Source organism: Octodon degus, unplaced genomic scaffold (assembly GCF_000260255.1).
Source record: "Octodon degus isolate 3935 unplaced genomic scaffold, OctDeg1.0 scaffold00033, whole genome shotgun sequence".
Classification (NCBI taxonomy): Eukaryota; Metazoa; Chordata; class Mammalia; order Rodentia; family Octodontidae; genus Octodon; species Octodon degus.
In genome coordinates, this window is record NW_004524609.1 from 11,770,410 (window position 1) to 11,786,203 (window position 15,794).

The following is a 15,794-nucleotide window of genomic DNA, read 5'->3' on the forward strand; positions in this document are numbered from 1 at the left end:
GTAAAATGTAAGGTCCAAGAGGCACAAACACAGTTAAAATAAATCCAGAAGACTACTACGTGGGGACCTACCTGGACTTTACAAAGCACTTCAGAGGTTTATAACATTCGGTCTCTGTACTGCTTTAAAACTTAGAGGCCAAGTGTGCATTAGGGAACTACCTTGTGGAAATGTTGCTTTGGAAGACCTCTCCTTCGTGTCAGGTGTCACACTCTGCCTGTACAAGGGGTCCTGCTGGACCCGTTCACTTTATTTATTTATTTATTTAGTTAGTTAGTTAGTTAGTTATTGTATTTAGTACAGGGCTTACAGGGTCTCACTACACAGATCAGACTCATAGTGAGTCTCTTGCTTTCAGCCTCCCAAGAACTGGGATTACAGGCACACACCACCACGCCCAGTCTCCATCGCAGTCTCAGCATGCCCCAGGGGCAAAGCCAGCACAGCATGCTGGGGGTGGAAGCCCAGTCCCTGTGTCTGCCTAAGCAGGTGCTTTAATCCACTGAGCTATCTGGCCAGCCCCCCATCCACTCCAGAGTGAAATCGCTCATATAACTTATACTACCAATTTGGGTCTGACAACCTGAAGTTTTATAAAGCATGTGCAAATTTAAGGCTACGAATGGAGCTGAAACTGTTTGCTCTTCATTTCTTTAAAAGTTGTTTTGAAGTATAAAAGGGATAATATTAATTTTGGTAAAATAACATGAATTCCAGTGCTTCCTTTTGATAAACAACAACCTGCTTACGATTTCCTTTTCTTCCTTAATAAATCTTGGCATGCATCTTCCAGTCACCCCCTCAGCAGCACAACACGCATGCCCCAAGCAGCGCCATGGTCAGATGAGTTCTCTAAGTTGTGTCTTACAATCTGAGCTCTTAGATGACTATGTGTGAATCAGTGTGCTATCTATGACTATATGAACGTAACAAATGTGCAGGAGCTTGTACAAGCCTATTTTGAGAGAAACACTCAACTTTTTCATGGCAACGAAGGATTTTCCTCGACAATCAATTATCTCTGAAAGCATTTTCTCAGAATTTTTATTCTCTGAATTTTATTATACTTTTTCAAAAGTCCATTTTAAGGGCTTAAGACCTAGGAAGGTGGATTCCTTTTTGTTCACTTGAAGGTAGATTCTCGTATGTGAATATTAACCATTTTTCTCTCTGCTAAAACCAAATCTCTTTTTTATAGAAAACAAAATAAGTCAGCTCTTGGAATTCATTAATTGAATGGAAAGTGTTTTGCAGTTGTGTTAATTGCTCCCAAGGCTGCTTAGCTCAGACATTGCGGCCAGCCCCCTCTCCTCTGGGGAGGGCACAATTCCTACTGCACCTGCTCTGCAGGGGCCAGAGTGGCTGGACGTGGCGCCTCTGCTCGAGATGAGCGCAGTTAACCAGAACCCAAAGGTCCTCCAGCTCTAGCAGGAAGACGATCACTGGGGCTGCTCGTCAAAATAAAAGGTCCCAGGACTCTACTCCTGAGATAAGCGATGGGTGTAGCTGCTTTCTGATATATGAATACGTCACACTGGGATATAGATCCCTCCTGGGGGCTTTACACTTATCAAACAAGGAGAGTCATGTGCCCGCAGGGTCCTGCTATCCCAAATTTCCTTCACTCCCCACCCCCAATCTAAGCCCTCATCCCAAGTTGCAAATGGATTATGTCCCAAGTAGTACTTTGTGAAGCTTAATTGGAAGTCATGTGGGGTTTTTTGTTCTTTTTTTTTTTCCCATGGTGCTTTTGGTTAAGAGGCCCCCTTCTTTAAGCCAGAAGAAAGCAATGCCCAGCCATGATGATTGTATGCAGAGCTCAGAGAGCAAAGAATAAGAAAACTGCAACCCCATGGCCACATTTCCCAGACAGGAATGATCTCAGTCAAAATGTAGAAAAAGTAATATAGAGAGCTTGGCTCGACAATCACACCTACCCCTTTTCCTTTCGGGATTTTCCTCCCTCCTAAGCTTCTCCCTCTGATGGATTCGAGTTTTCTTACTCTTCACTGAACTATTCCGTGCAACTCTGAAGAATCAAGTTCTCATTACCTGGGCTGGCTAATATCAGCTAAGATTTAAGAGAGAGGCAGAATAACAGAAGTCATTTATGCTAAAGTGTGAATGACTGACAGTTGAACAATACCATAGTTGAGTAGCACTTTCAGGTGTGAAACTGTCTCTGTGATCACCCTTCTACTCTTCAGCTTCTCCTGGGAGAAGGGGCCTTCATCATGTACCTGAAGGAAACCGCAGCGCTCATCGGAAAGTCAGTCCTATCATTTGGAGATTCGGAGCCGAACCCCTCCCTTTGCTCCAATCTTACCCACTTACCAAAAGCAGAATCAGCCAGACCTAATTTGAACTCCTACCAGCAATAAGATTGCACAACTTCAGTACAAGCTTGTCCACTGCTACTTCTAGACACATGAAGCCTTGACTATGTTTGTCCATAAAAATGCTAGAGTCTCCCCTGTCTTTTTTTTTCCTGCCCTACCTATATTCCTGGGTACATTGTAGGTCAGTTCACTTCCAAAGTCTGGACCAATTATATTAGAAAACAGCACATCCGCAGCTGCCAGGCACTGTGCTGGCTCCCTGCGGCCAGCCATAGGCAGACAGATGCCCTGGGAAGGACTCCAAGCAGGGCTCACCAGCATGAATCTGGGCACAGGTGTCTCCATCCGCTCTGCCTCGGGGTCTCTTTGTCTTCAGGCTCTGTCTCTCCCATTGCATGGTGCTGCTAAAGCTGCATGGAGAACGCATGCGAAGTCCCCTTAGAACAAACTGAGTGTCCCTGTACCAGTGAAGGAAGGTGGTGATGCACATCTCTCTGTGGACCAGGTCCTGACAGCAGGGCCCAGCTGCAAGCTTCTCTCCTGAGTGTTTTTCACTCCATCTGGCCAACAGCTATGGAGTGGGGTCTCCCAAGGACACTCACATGTTATGATGGGGTGCAGGTGGAGTAACAAGTGTGAACCACAGCTGAATCCCATCATCTTATGTGTTTAGGAGGGAGGGACCTCGTACCCTCCCATTATTGGTACCTTGGGTAAGCGATGGAAGTAGAGGTGCCGAAGTGCTGCCAGATGTCGGAGACAATGCCTGGGCAGTTCCCTAAAAGTTTGGGGTTCATTTTCACAGGAAGTCACACAGGAATGGGTGGGCCAGGTACCAGGCTCACAAAAGGCCAAGAGCCCAGAGAGGGTGATGGCCCAAGGTGGGTGCAGCAGAGAAGAGAACCCCAAGTCTCCAGAGGAGAAGGGGTATCTCCAGGGCTGGAAGCCAGGCAGGGAAGAGGTCACAGTCCCAGGTGGGTTTCCAAAGCCAGAGGACCATCCAAGCACAGGCAAAAGCAGGTGCTAAGGAATGTGCGCCTTCGCCTGGCTCCTCGGGGACTCCCAAGCATTCTTTTGAACAAGAGACTTGCCCGCCAGCCGGCAGATGTGACCCATGAATAACCACCCCTGAGGGCTGGGGCTGGGGGAATAATAAATATGAAGAGAGTGGTGGCCTGCCCCTCGGGTCCCCCTCCTCTGCTTTCTGGGCAGCAGACACGCTCCCCCGAAGGGGCGGACTCAGACGTCCCCTCACCGTGGCCCTGCGGCCGGCCGCACATTAATCCGGGTGGATTTGGCCATCTTGTGACATAGCCAATCAGTTCGACGGAGGGGATGGCAGGAACGCCTCTCCTTTCACGCCACAAAAGGATTTTCGTCCCTTGAGAGCACAATGGAAAAAAAAAAAAAAAAAAAGCCAATCAAGGCAGGATCAGCTGTGGGCTGGTCGCTGCAGGTCTGTCTCTCTCAGAGGGGGGTGAGGGGCACATATTGGTCCGTGTGGGAAACCCTCAACCTCAGCTTCTCACACATTGTTCTCCTCCTCTTCAGCACCCCCCCTCCCCACCAGCTCTGCCCTCCCCTCTCCCCTCCCCAAAGCCGTTAATGCCACAAAAGATACTTTCCCCATTGTGCTTTGGACAGCTGAGAGGTCCGAGTTAGCCATACACAGCTCTGCGTCCTCTCCAGGGAGAAAGGGGATGAACCATCCAAATGGGGAGTGGGGTGCTTATCATACAAAGGAATTAAACCCCGTTGGGCATTCTGGCCTATCTTGGGTGGTGGGGGTTCAATAAGTGACATTTTCATTAGGTGCTATTAGCAACAGGACAGCAAGGACCGGACAGTGTTCTGCAAAGAGATCCTCCCTCAGGAAGGTCAGGGCAGGTGGGGTGAGGGCTGCAGGGGGTGGGCTGCATTAAAACCTGGTCAGGAAAGGAGGGGGGCATGCAACTAGCCGGGCAGCATTGTTGATCTGCGAGCCCTTCAATGGGAAAAGTCATGTTCTCCAGGAAGAAAACAAGTAGAGATTGTCGGGGAGGGGAAGTGCCAGTGGGTGGCTGGGGACAGAGCTTATGACTGGTCTAGGAGGACCCTCCCCACCTCCAGCTCTGCTCTGCAGTTATGGAGATAAATGAACAGTTCCGTTCTGGGTCCCAAAGGAGGGGAAGGCTTGGGATGGGGAGAATGGAGGTCTATCACCTGCGGGTGGGGTGGCTTAGCATATCCTTGGGACACTCTCCGTTGAAGTTTCTTTCTTTCTTTTTTTTTTTTTTTGGTGGAAACAGGGATTGAACTCAGATCCTTGCATTTGCCAGTCAAGCGCTTATCCTACTGAGCCATCTCCCCAGCCCCTGAAGTTTCTTTTCGATGCAAAATGGAGGTGCTGGATTCTTGAAGAATCCACTCACTGGATTCTTCTGAGACATCTGTACTTGGCAGGAATGAATGAGGTGCTTGGAAAGGAAAAGTCTTTCTGTTCTGCGCCCACAAAAGAAATTTCACAGAGCATGAAAGGAGAGTCCAAGATGTGCTCACAGCACCTCCCATCTTCGGAGCCCATCTCCTCACTTCTCTCCCAGCTTCCTCCACCTGGGAAATCAGTACTTTATCCTCAGTTCCGTTCCTTCCAGGCTCAGAGCAGCACTGGGCTCTGCAGAACTGACCTTAGCCTTTGGCTCCGGTTTTTCAGCCTCAACCATCCTTCAACCCCCAAAGTTGCACATGGATGGGTTAAACACGTGGTTTATTTCTGCTTCATTCAGCCTTCTCTGCTTGTGTTAACACACCATTCTGAGATCCTTACTAGGTGCACAGATACCAATCAGGACATCACAAAGTGTGAGCAAGTGTTAAGAGAACAGCGGATGCAGGTACCAGCCAGCATGAGCCCAAGATGAAAGGAGACCTGCCTCTGCCTCCAGGGTCACTGGGACCCAGAATGTGCTTCTGCATCATTTCTTAATGCACTGGGGATTCCAGAAGCTCAGAACTGACCAGAGAGCTAAATACAAACAGCAATGCCAAAAGCAGAGGATAAATAATCAACACCTATAAATAAAAGACATCTCTAACCCTTTCTATATAGCAGATGGGATGTGAGTATTGACAGCCAGTTCAGCCAAGGCAGGTTGCAATTACCTTGATGGTTTTGCTGCAGGTGTGGGGGGGTGGCAACTGCACCCTCTCCTTGCACTACCAGGGGCAGCTCCAGCTTCCTGGGACAGCTGCTTACAGTGGTCCTCAGGCGGGAGAGGGTCACAATGTCCTTTGAGGCTGCTTCAGGCTCCACAAGGCTGCTCTTGTACCAGACATCGAGTACCAGGTCAAGTTCACTGTCTTGAAGATGTCTAAGAAGAGTATTTCCCACATAGCAAGTGGCTTAATTTGCAAGAGCATCCAGGGAAGGCCTAGAAAAGACACCTCTCTTTCAGAGCCACCGCCTGGTTTCTAAGTCTTCCTCCGTACCACCAACTCACATAGAAAAATTTAGCAGAGGCATTATGTGTGGACAAGGAAGTACATAATTAATTCTGGTTTTGTGGTCCTGGGGATTGAACCCAAGATTTTTGCAGTGAGCACTACACCAGTCCATTTTAATTTTGTTTATTTTGAGACAGCCTTGCTAAATTGTGAGTTGCCCAGACTGGCCCTAAACTCAGACTTTTCCTGCCTCAGCTTTCCAGAGTGCCCGGATTACAGAGGCAATTATTTCTTAAACTGGCTAAGAAGGGATAGCTTGGTGCTACCAGTGACATTCATCTTACCAGATCGGTGATTCCTTTCTCTAGTCATTGCCACTTCACAAAAAGCAGAGGATTAGAATGGAAAGTCACCATAGAAGGCTCTAGCTGAAAAATAATCTACTCATCTGGAATATCTCCAGGATGAGAGAAAGGATTCCACTCCAATCTGGGCAGCATTATGAAACATACCTCAGAGTCTGATATCAAAAATCCTTCATAAAGTCACTCATCACCATCAAATTTCACATGTAATTTTTTATCTCTTACTGAGAATGTCAAGTCACCAAGCCAAAGATTCAGAGGAAACACAAGGGCGAAAGGAGGTCTCTAACCTCAACCTAGACTGTTTTCTTTCCCTTTTTCATTTTGCCTTTGAGGAGAGGAGAGAAAGTGCCTCTTTCCCACTGGTTAATAAAATTAGAATTCAAATCTTTCCAGGTGCATTGACAGGTCCTTTAAGAGGAAACAGCTTCCCTGAAGCCTGCAGTGCCCAGAAATTACAACCGGTTTCAGCAATTAAGAGAAGTAAAACATTAAAAAGCATGAGGCAAAGTACATTTGCATGCTAATAGCCTCTTCTGTAGAGCTGGGAAGCTGTGTTTTACAACAAAGCAGATAACTTTCCCACTACAGCAATATTAACCCTTGGGATCTCGCTTCTGTTCCTTCCTCCTGTTTCTGCTGTCTGGACTTCTCCTGGCCACTGTAGGGGAAGACACGGGTTAACTCAATGCGTCAAGCCATCCACTGTGGCCTGATTCTCCTTGGCTTGGTAAGAGAGGAAAGAGAAAGACATTCACAAGTTTTGAATGTCTTTCAGGATGGGGAGAGGAGGGTGGAATGGCTTACCAGAGGGCTAACAAGAGAAGTTTTGCTGCAAGATGCATTGGAATGGGCTGGGAAGTGTGTGGTGTCTCAGGAGACTTGGGTTTGAATCTGATTTTACTGCATCTTAACAGAGTGACCTTGGATGACTTACAGAAGTCCTTGGAGCCCCAGTTTGCTTATCTAATAAAGTGGAAGGAAGGTGAACGAGGCAATGAGGCCAACATTTCTATGAACCCTGTTGCTATGATGGTTACCATGCTGCTGTTACAGCAGGTGGCAGCATTTATGGTACACCAGGAAGAACTTCTTGAAGAACCTTTGGGGACAATGCCATGCAAAATTGCTATGGCCTTTATTGGAGACTTGGGGCCATTAGTTTTGCCTCTTACAGAAAGTTCATCTTGGATAAGAGTAGATAATATAGACATTCTGTTCTTGCCTCCCAGGGTAGAGGCCACCCATGTTTTGGACTCCCCCAAAGATGACAGTCCAAATGCACAGTGGGGCTTTAGGTTGTCCTCAGGAATCAGGAGAACATTCTCAGTCCCTATGAGAGAAGACAGGATGGCACAGAGCTCTGGTTTTGAGATCCACGTCCTTGGCCATTCCCCAACTGTGTTGCTTCGCATAGATTTCTGAACCTCTCTGCTCCTTAGGTTTTCACTGTAAAATAGAGACGATAATTTGTCTTACGTCTAGGGGATGGGTTCCCTACATAAGCACTTAATCTGTGCCAGTTAATAAGGATATCTTTTTCTGCATTTCTCCTTCAAGCATCCAATCTCCCTGCTTACTACCTATGACACAATGAGGAGGCAATTCTCAAAATAGTTCTCACCTTGCAGGCCAAGCCTTGCAGGCCAAGCCAGGCCACTGGAATCCACTAAAGACAAGGAAGGAGAGACTTCCCGCCCTATGCTGGTGTCCTCAGAGTTTACCACAGCTCTGCAGATGGGAAAGAGGCCACGGGAAGGAAACCCATGATCAGCAAGGGCTGGCCAAATATTAATCCGTCGCTCACGGACAGGTAGCAGAGCGTGCCTTCCGACAGCAGGCATCCCCTCATGCCCCTGCTGCTCCGGGCTGGCACTGCAACCCTCCCCATCGCCCTCCATCCACCGTCCGCTCCAGACTCAATTCTGGATGACTTTCCCAAGAAGAGGGAAATGCGGAGAGAAAAGACTAACAGATCAAGAGCAGGGGAGAAGCAGCGTTCCGGCCCCGCAGATAGCCGGCTCCTGCTCATACGGTGCGCCTTCCTCGCGGATGGATGGCGCTCAGCCTTCGAGTCCTAAAGGAAACATCTGAAATAATAACTAGAATAATAAACAGCAAAGAAGCCGGCGAGATAGTTCAGCGGATTAAGCGCCTGCTTAGGAAAGCGCAAGGCCCGGATTTCGATCCCCGGACCTGCATGCTGCGCCGGCCCCGCCCTCAGGGTGCACTGAGCAGGTGACAGAGTCCAGGCATGGTGGAGCATGCCTGTAATCCCAGCACTGGGGAGGCTGAAAATAGTAGGATCACTATGAGTCCGAGCTTCATAGGGAGACCCTGTACTAAATACATACATGAAAACAAATAAAGACATAAATAAACAGTAATGAAAAGGAACCTAATTCACACTGCTCTTCTGCAACTCGGATGCCGTCTGCTTTGGGTATGCTTCTCAGGTCTTACCTTCCAAGGGGTGTCTGTTCAGCACAGCGGTGCCGCCCATTCAGGGCTTCCCATCTGGATTCCCTGCAGAATCTTTAAAAATAAGGATCTCACCACCCTCTCCAGTAATTTCTGATTTAATTCACTTGAAGTATAGTGCAGATATCAAAGTCAGACCTCTCCAAGCTGCTAATTTCACTGCAGCGTGATTTGTAACAGAAGAGTTTGGTGGCTGGCTAAGTGTCTGATTGTCAGAGATTGGTAAAGTAAGCTGTGCTCCAACCTGGACTTGGAATAGTATACATCTGTTAAAAGTAGTGAGATGAGCTGGAGTTGTAGTTCAGTAGTAGCATGCTTGCCTGGCACATGCCAGGACCTTGGTTCGATTCCCTGGAGCCATAAATATGGAAAATCAGAACAAGAAAGCTGCTGATATTGAAAAACCTCTGGGACCACCACCATAGTTTCCACAATCACCTCCTCCATAACTACCTCTGCTGCTACCTCTTCCATCACCATAACCTCTTCTTCCACCACAGCCAAAATTCCCTCTACCACCTCCAAAGTTTCCTGCACGACCCATAAAGTTACCAGATCCACCTCCCCGGCCTCTTTGTGATCCAGTAATCTGCATGTCTTGTCTAGAAAGGGCCTTCTTTCACTTCATAATTATGTCCATTAATAATGTAGTATTAGGGCCAGGGAGATGGCTCAGTAGGTTAAGTGCTTCCCTGGCAAGTGCAAGGGTCTGAGTTCAATCCCCAGTTCTGCAAAAAAAAAAAAAAAAAAAAAAAAAAAAAAAAAAAAGTGGTATTTCTCAACAATGATTTTATCAACTCTGTCATGATCATCAAAAATTACAAAACCATATCCTCTCTTTTTCCCACTCTGCCTGTCTTCCATAACTTCTGTGGTCTCAATCTTGCCATATTTTTCAAAGTAGTCTCTCAAATTATATTCTTCTGTATCTTCTTTAACACCACCAACACAAATTGTCTTCCCTGTCAGACAGGCACCAGGCTTTACTGACTCCTCTCTAGAAACAGCTCTCTTTGGTTCCACTACACGCCCATCAGCTTTGTGCAGTCGAGCACACACTGCTGCATCCACCTCTTCAACACAAGAGTAAGTCACAAAACCAAAGCCTCTGGAGCGTTTTGTTTGGGGATCCCTCATCAACACACAGTCTGCGAGTGTGGCCCATTTCTCAAAGTGTTCTCTTAAACAGCTTCCTCAACTGCTCTGGCTCCTTTGGATCATGGCCCTCCACTTAGAGACTGGACTCGCCTCTTCCCCCTCAAGTTCAGTATGGGGCCTTGGGGCCGGGGAGATAGCTCAGTAGCATAAGCAGCTGCCTGGCAAGCACAAGGTCATGAGGTCTATTTCTGGTACCAAAAAATAAAAATAAAAAAAGACAAAAAAATGGGACCTTAAACATTTTCTAAACTCATAAACCTACATAATTTTAATAACATACTCTACTATACAGTACCACAGAATCCCATGATATAGTGAAAAATCCACAATAAATAATTTAGATTAATAATTTTTGAAAACCTGTGAAACAGTGAGCCCACCAAAGTCGAACTGTGTACTAGCGAAGGAGTACTATATTTGCATAAAGAAATGTTAGACTTGTAATCCCAACACTCTGTGTGGCCCTATTAAGGCTGGGGATGAAGCCCAGAGCCTGGGTTCAAGCCCCAGTACTGAAAAAGAGGCAAGAAGAAAGGTAGACAGACAGACAAACAGACAAGAAAACAAGGGGAGGAAAGAGAAGGGAGAAAAATTAGAGACTAATAAAATCAGGGATTTAGGAACAGGGCCTCTGGAAAGCTTGGAGAGACCTGACCAGGAGGTTCACAGGTTCTTACAGCATCTTGGTTTCTGTAACAGGTAAAGCATTTGTTTTAAACATAAAGAACTTACCAAGTTCCCGGACAATCGAATTTAAAAACAGGATCAGGGAAGCAGTCCGTACATATACTACAGCCCAGGAACCAAGACCACCTTGTTGCCTATATTTTCCTTTTAAATGACCTTTTTTATTATATATATATATATATATATATATTTTTTTTTTTTTTTCCCCCAGAAACTGGGATTGAACTCAGGCCCTTGTGCTTGCCAGGGAAGTGCTTATTCTACTGAGCTATCTCCCCAGTCCCTCCTTTTTTATTTTAGAATAGTTTTCGATTTTCAAAATTTTTGAATACAGTACAGATATTTCTTATATGCCCCACACTCGATTTCTCCTATTAGTAACATCTTGAATGATTGTGGTACTTTTCTCAAAATTAATGAATAAATACAGGTAAATGATTATTAGCTAAAGTCCTTCCTTGATCGATGTTTTTCTCGGTTCACCTCTAATACCCTTTCCCTGCTGCAGGTCCCGATCTAGGACAGATACCATGTTACATTTAGATACCATGTCTACTGAAGCTGTTTTGATTGTGATAATTCCTCAGATTTATGTTCTCCTTTCTTGTCTTGCCTTGCTTTTCCTTTTCCTTTTTTTGGATGGCCCTGAAAGTTTAAAGATACACATCCTAAGCATTTTGCTGTCTATCCCTTAGTTAGTACTTGTCCAATTTTCTCCCACGATCATGATAAAATAATGTATTTTAAGGAAGGAAGACCACCGGCAAAAAAATACGTACTCATTGTATTCTACCAGAGTGCATATTCTCAGTGAGACTTATCCCTGTGGCTGTTACCTCAGACTCCCTGGCTGAAGCACTCTGCCAGTTTTCTGTACCACAAAGTTGCTCTTTTTCTCATTCTTTTCATATTTCAGTCATTGAAAGAAAGATGCTCCCAGCAGCCCATACGTAAGCAGCGGGAAGCTGTGGTCCTACTTCTGAAGGGTGGGTGTCTACCTAAGTTAGTTACAGTTCTGCACAGGAGAGCTTTCTCCTCTCCTCCATCTCCCTTTATCTGTATGGACTCATGGGTTTCTCTTTCTTTCTTTTGTATTTTAGGGAAGGGTCTGCAGGGTGTTCAGGGTCTCACTGCTAGATCGAACTCATAGTGATCCACCTGTTTACAGCCTCCCAAGAGCTGGGATTACAGGCATGCTCCACTACTCAACTGCTATCTCAGGGGGCCTCCCAGGTGTGTGTGTGTGGGGGGTGGAGCCAGCACAGCAGGGCCAAGGACTGAACCTCTGACCCCTGGGTCTGCTTGCAGGCACTTTAATCTGCTGAGCTATTTGGCTGGCCCTCACGGGTGTCTATTTCATACTTTGAGTTCTGTACAATATTGCTGTGTTGATTTTGGGGCCAAGATCAACTTCTATCAATGGCAGCTTGGGAGCACTTTCCTGTGTCCTAGTGTCACAAGGTGCTCCAGGTTTACTTTGGGTATTTCTGCTACAGGAGAAGCAGTTGTTTCTCCAGGTCCTTCCTATTGGCAATGGCTTTGGGATTCAGACCCAGACACGAATGTGTTCCATGTTACTAGGGTGTCACTTCTTCTGTGTTCTCTCAACTGATGGAGCAAGGAGACAAAACGCATGCATAATAACTCACACACATACACAGGTCTATGGCTATTTCTCTGGGCAATCATCTATTTGCATGTTAAGCTGCGTGTGAGTTCATGCTGTGCCTCCAACTCTAACCCACAGCACCACAGATCATCCCAGTCTTTTCCTGCTTACCTACCAGCTCCTACTCCTGGCTCCTCTACCTGTTTGCCTAACTGTCCCTTTCCAGCATACGTGCAGCACTGTTTCAGAGTTGCTACCTCCGATTCTCATGCGATAAACAAGCTGGGACAACATATTGCTGTGTGTAGCTCCTTTTGCTGTTAATCTTTCTGGTTTCCAAAGTTACTTGAGTCACTATTTGGTTCTCTAGCCTCAATTTTTAATGTTCTTTCATACATTTTTTAACATATGTAGGTCATTCTCTCATACTGCATGTTGGGATTCTTCAAACTCTCAAATAATTTTGTTAGCAAGTTGTGTATATTAATGCTGACTTTTAGAGCTACAGAGTTCTATGGGTTCTGACAAATACCTAATGTTTTATCTCTTCATCACAGTAGCACCCAAGATACTTTCACTGCTCTAAAGAATTCTGCTTCACTTATGCAACTCTCTCCCTTCTTCCAACATCTGGCAAACGCTGACCTGCTTACTGTCTCAAAAGTTTTGCTTTTTCCAGAATGTTCTACACTCGGAGTTTTAAACTGTGCTATTCTTTCAGATTGGCTACCTTTTTAAAAAAAATTTTAAGTATTTGGTGTAGGGTCTCACTACAAAGCTTGGACTCATAGTGATCCTCCTGTTTCAGTATCCCCAGTGCTGAGATTACAGGCATGAGCCACCATGCCCACTCTTGGTGGCCAGCTTGGCATATCCTAGAAGAGGCAGACACAGCATGCAGTACCAGAGATTGAACCCTGGTCTTTGCACTTGCCTAGGCAGGTGCTTAAAAAGTTGAGCTATCTCCACAGCCCCAGATTGGCTTGTTATACTTAGCAATATGCATGTATGATCCATCCATGTTTTCTTGATTGCATGATGATTCTTTTCTTTTTATTGTTGACTATGATTATACTGTATAGATATATCACAATTTATCCATTTACATATTGAGGGACTCTTTGGTAGTGTCCAATATTTAGCAATTATGAATAAAACTGCCACTCCCAAGCTGATTCCTGTGTAGACATATACTTTCAAACCAGTTGGGCAAAGAAGAGTATGATTTCTAGGGTAAGGTGATGTTGATAGGTAAGACTTAAGATTGAGTCATAAGACACTACCAAATTGTCTTCCATAGTGGCTGTACCATTTTGCACATCCGTAAGCAATAAATGAGATCTCTATGTCTTTGTCAAAAGTTAATGTTGTTGGTCTTTTGATCTTAGCCATTTTACTGGGAATACTGTGGAATTTCATTGTGTCATTTAAAGCTTCCTACTGACAAATGATATTGAGCATCTTTTCATATGTTATTGAGCATCTTTTCACATGTTATTGAGCATCTTTTCGTATGACGCTTGTGTGTTTTTCTTAGACAAGGAACCATTTCATCTTTTGTCAATTTTTTAATTTGTTTTCTTATTGTTGAGTTTGAAGAATTCTTTGTTTTTTGGAAAGAAAGCTTTACTACATGTGTGTTTTGGGAATAGTTTCAATTAGTTTGTGATTTGTCTGTTCATTTTCTTATGAGTGTGTTTCTCATAGAAGAAGTTTTGCTTTCCATAAAGCCTGACATCCACATTTTTGCATTCACCAGTTGATTGTACTGTTTTTGTTGGATTTACAAACTCATCACAAATCCAAAAGTGTATAGGCTTTCCTGTGTTTTCTCTAAGAAATTTTATAGTTTTCTGTTCCACATGTAGGTCCTTCATTCTTTCAGAGTTAAGTTTCATGTAAAGTATTGGGTCTGTGTCAAGGTGTTTTATCTTTTGAATATGCAATAATCAGAAATTATTCAGAAATCATTTTTTTAAAAGGATTTCTCCATTGAGTTGCTTTTGAAAGATGAGCTGCTTATATTCATGAGTGTCTTTTTCTGACATATTTCATTTCATTGATCAACTGTCTGTCCTCTTACCAATACCGTTCTGTCCTGACTGCTGAAGCCTTGCACTCAGATACGGCATCTAGTAACTTTGAGATCTCTGCTTCTGTTTTTCTTCAGGATCAGTTGCATATTCTAAATCACTGCCTCTTCATAAAACCTAGAATTAGTTTATCAGTACCTACAAAGTAGCTGGCTGGGATTTGAACTGGGATTGTGGTCAATGCACAGAGGTTTGTTGTTGTTTTGCTTTATTTTGTTTTGTTTTAATTTGGTACCAGGGATCGAACTCTAGACTATGCACTTGCCAGGCAGGTGCTCATCCTGCTGAGCTGTCTCCCCAGCTGAATGCACAGACTTAGTTGGGAAGAATTGACACCTTAGCAACATTAAGTCTTCAAATCCATAAACATGAACTATCTCCCCGCTAACTTAAATCTTTCACATTTTTATAGCCATATTTTGTAATTGTCCTGTTTACTTTTATAAATAAAGTTTTATTGGTTCATAGCCACACTCATTTACTTATGATCTACAGTTGGTTTCATAGTGTAATGTCAGAGTTGAGTGGTTACAGTCAAAGCTATAGGACTCTCAAAGCCTAAAATACTTCCTCTCTGGCAACTGTAGAGAGTGTGCTGACCCCAAATGAGACTGAAAATTGTACAGTGTCTTTTCTTCCATCCTATTACCATCCTGACCCTGTGGGAAGAAGCACCTTCTACACAGAAACGAAAGTTCTGGGAGCTCTGGCAATGAGTCAGAAATCCTTCCACAGAAGCAGTGGGTGGAGAATCTATGAGAACCTTCTTATCCCCATGGTCTCATGGGCTAAATTTAAAGCAGATTGTATCTGCTGATTAATCTGCTGAGCTCAGTGCTATTGGCCTACATGATCCCAGTGTCACCTAGGTGACTCTTGATAGATATTTGGTGGCCGATAAAAGGAATAATGTGTGACAGAAATACTCCCATGCATGTACTGTGAGGCGAGCTCTTGCTGAAGTGCGGAAGTAACCAAAGCTCAGCCTCAGGAGCAGGGGTGATAAAAACAGGGACATGTGCAACACACAAGCCACAAGCTCTGGTTTCTGCACTTGCCAAGGGTGCTCTTGAGCTGCCTATGCCCCAGTACCAAGAAAACATGGGGAAAATGTTCACTAAACACTGCAGCGTTCCAAGCCAAGGTGAGGGTCCTTACCTGCACTTCTCCCAACCCATACAACAGCTGCAAGGTATTCTTGGTGTCCCACGTGTACAGATTTGCAAACTACAAATCAGAAAGCAGAGGAGCTCCCTTGAGATGTGCGCATTTTGAAATAGCAGAGTCAAAACTCCCTACAAAGAAGAATATATGCAGTGTATTATTTGTTGAAACTGTACTTTCGATTTGATTTGAAACTGTCTCATTGCTATATGTTTATCAATAAAACTTTGAAAAGAAAAAAAAAAAAAAAACTCCCTACAATGGGTAAGAGAAACCTTGATCTGCATCATCTTCCTAACCGACAAATAGCGCTGTGTGCTGCTAGCCAGCTTCCGGTCATTTCATTAGTGTTTGTTGATGCCACCTCCAGGGACCCCACAGCAAAAGCGCAGATGTCACGAACATGCTCTTGTCTGTGAATGCTGCTCCCTATCTGCCAAGCTGCTGGTCATCCCATGGGTGGCTCTTAATTGAG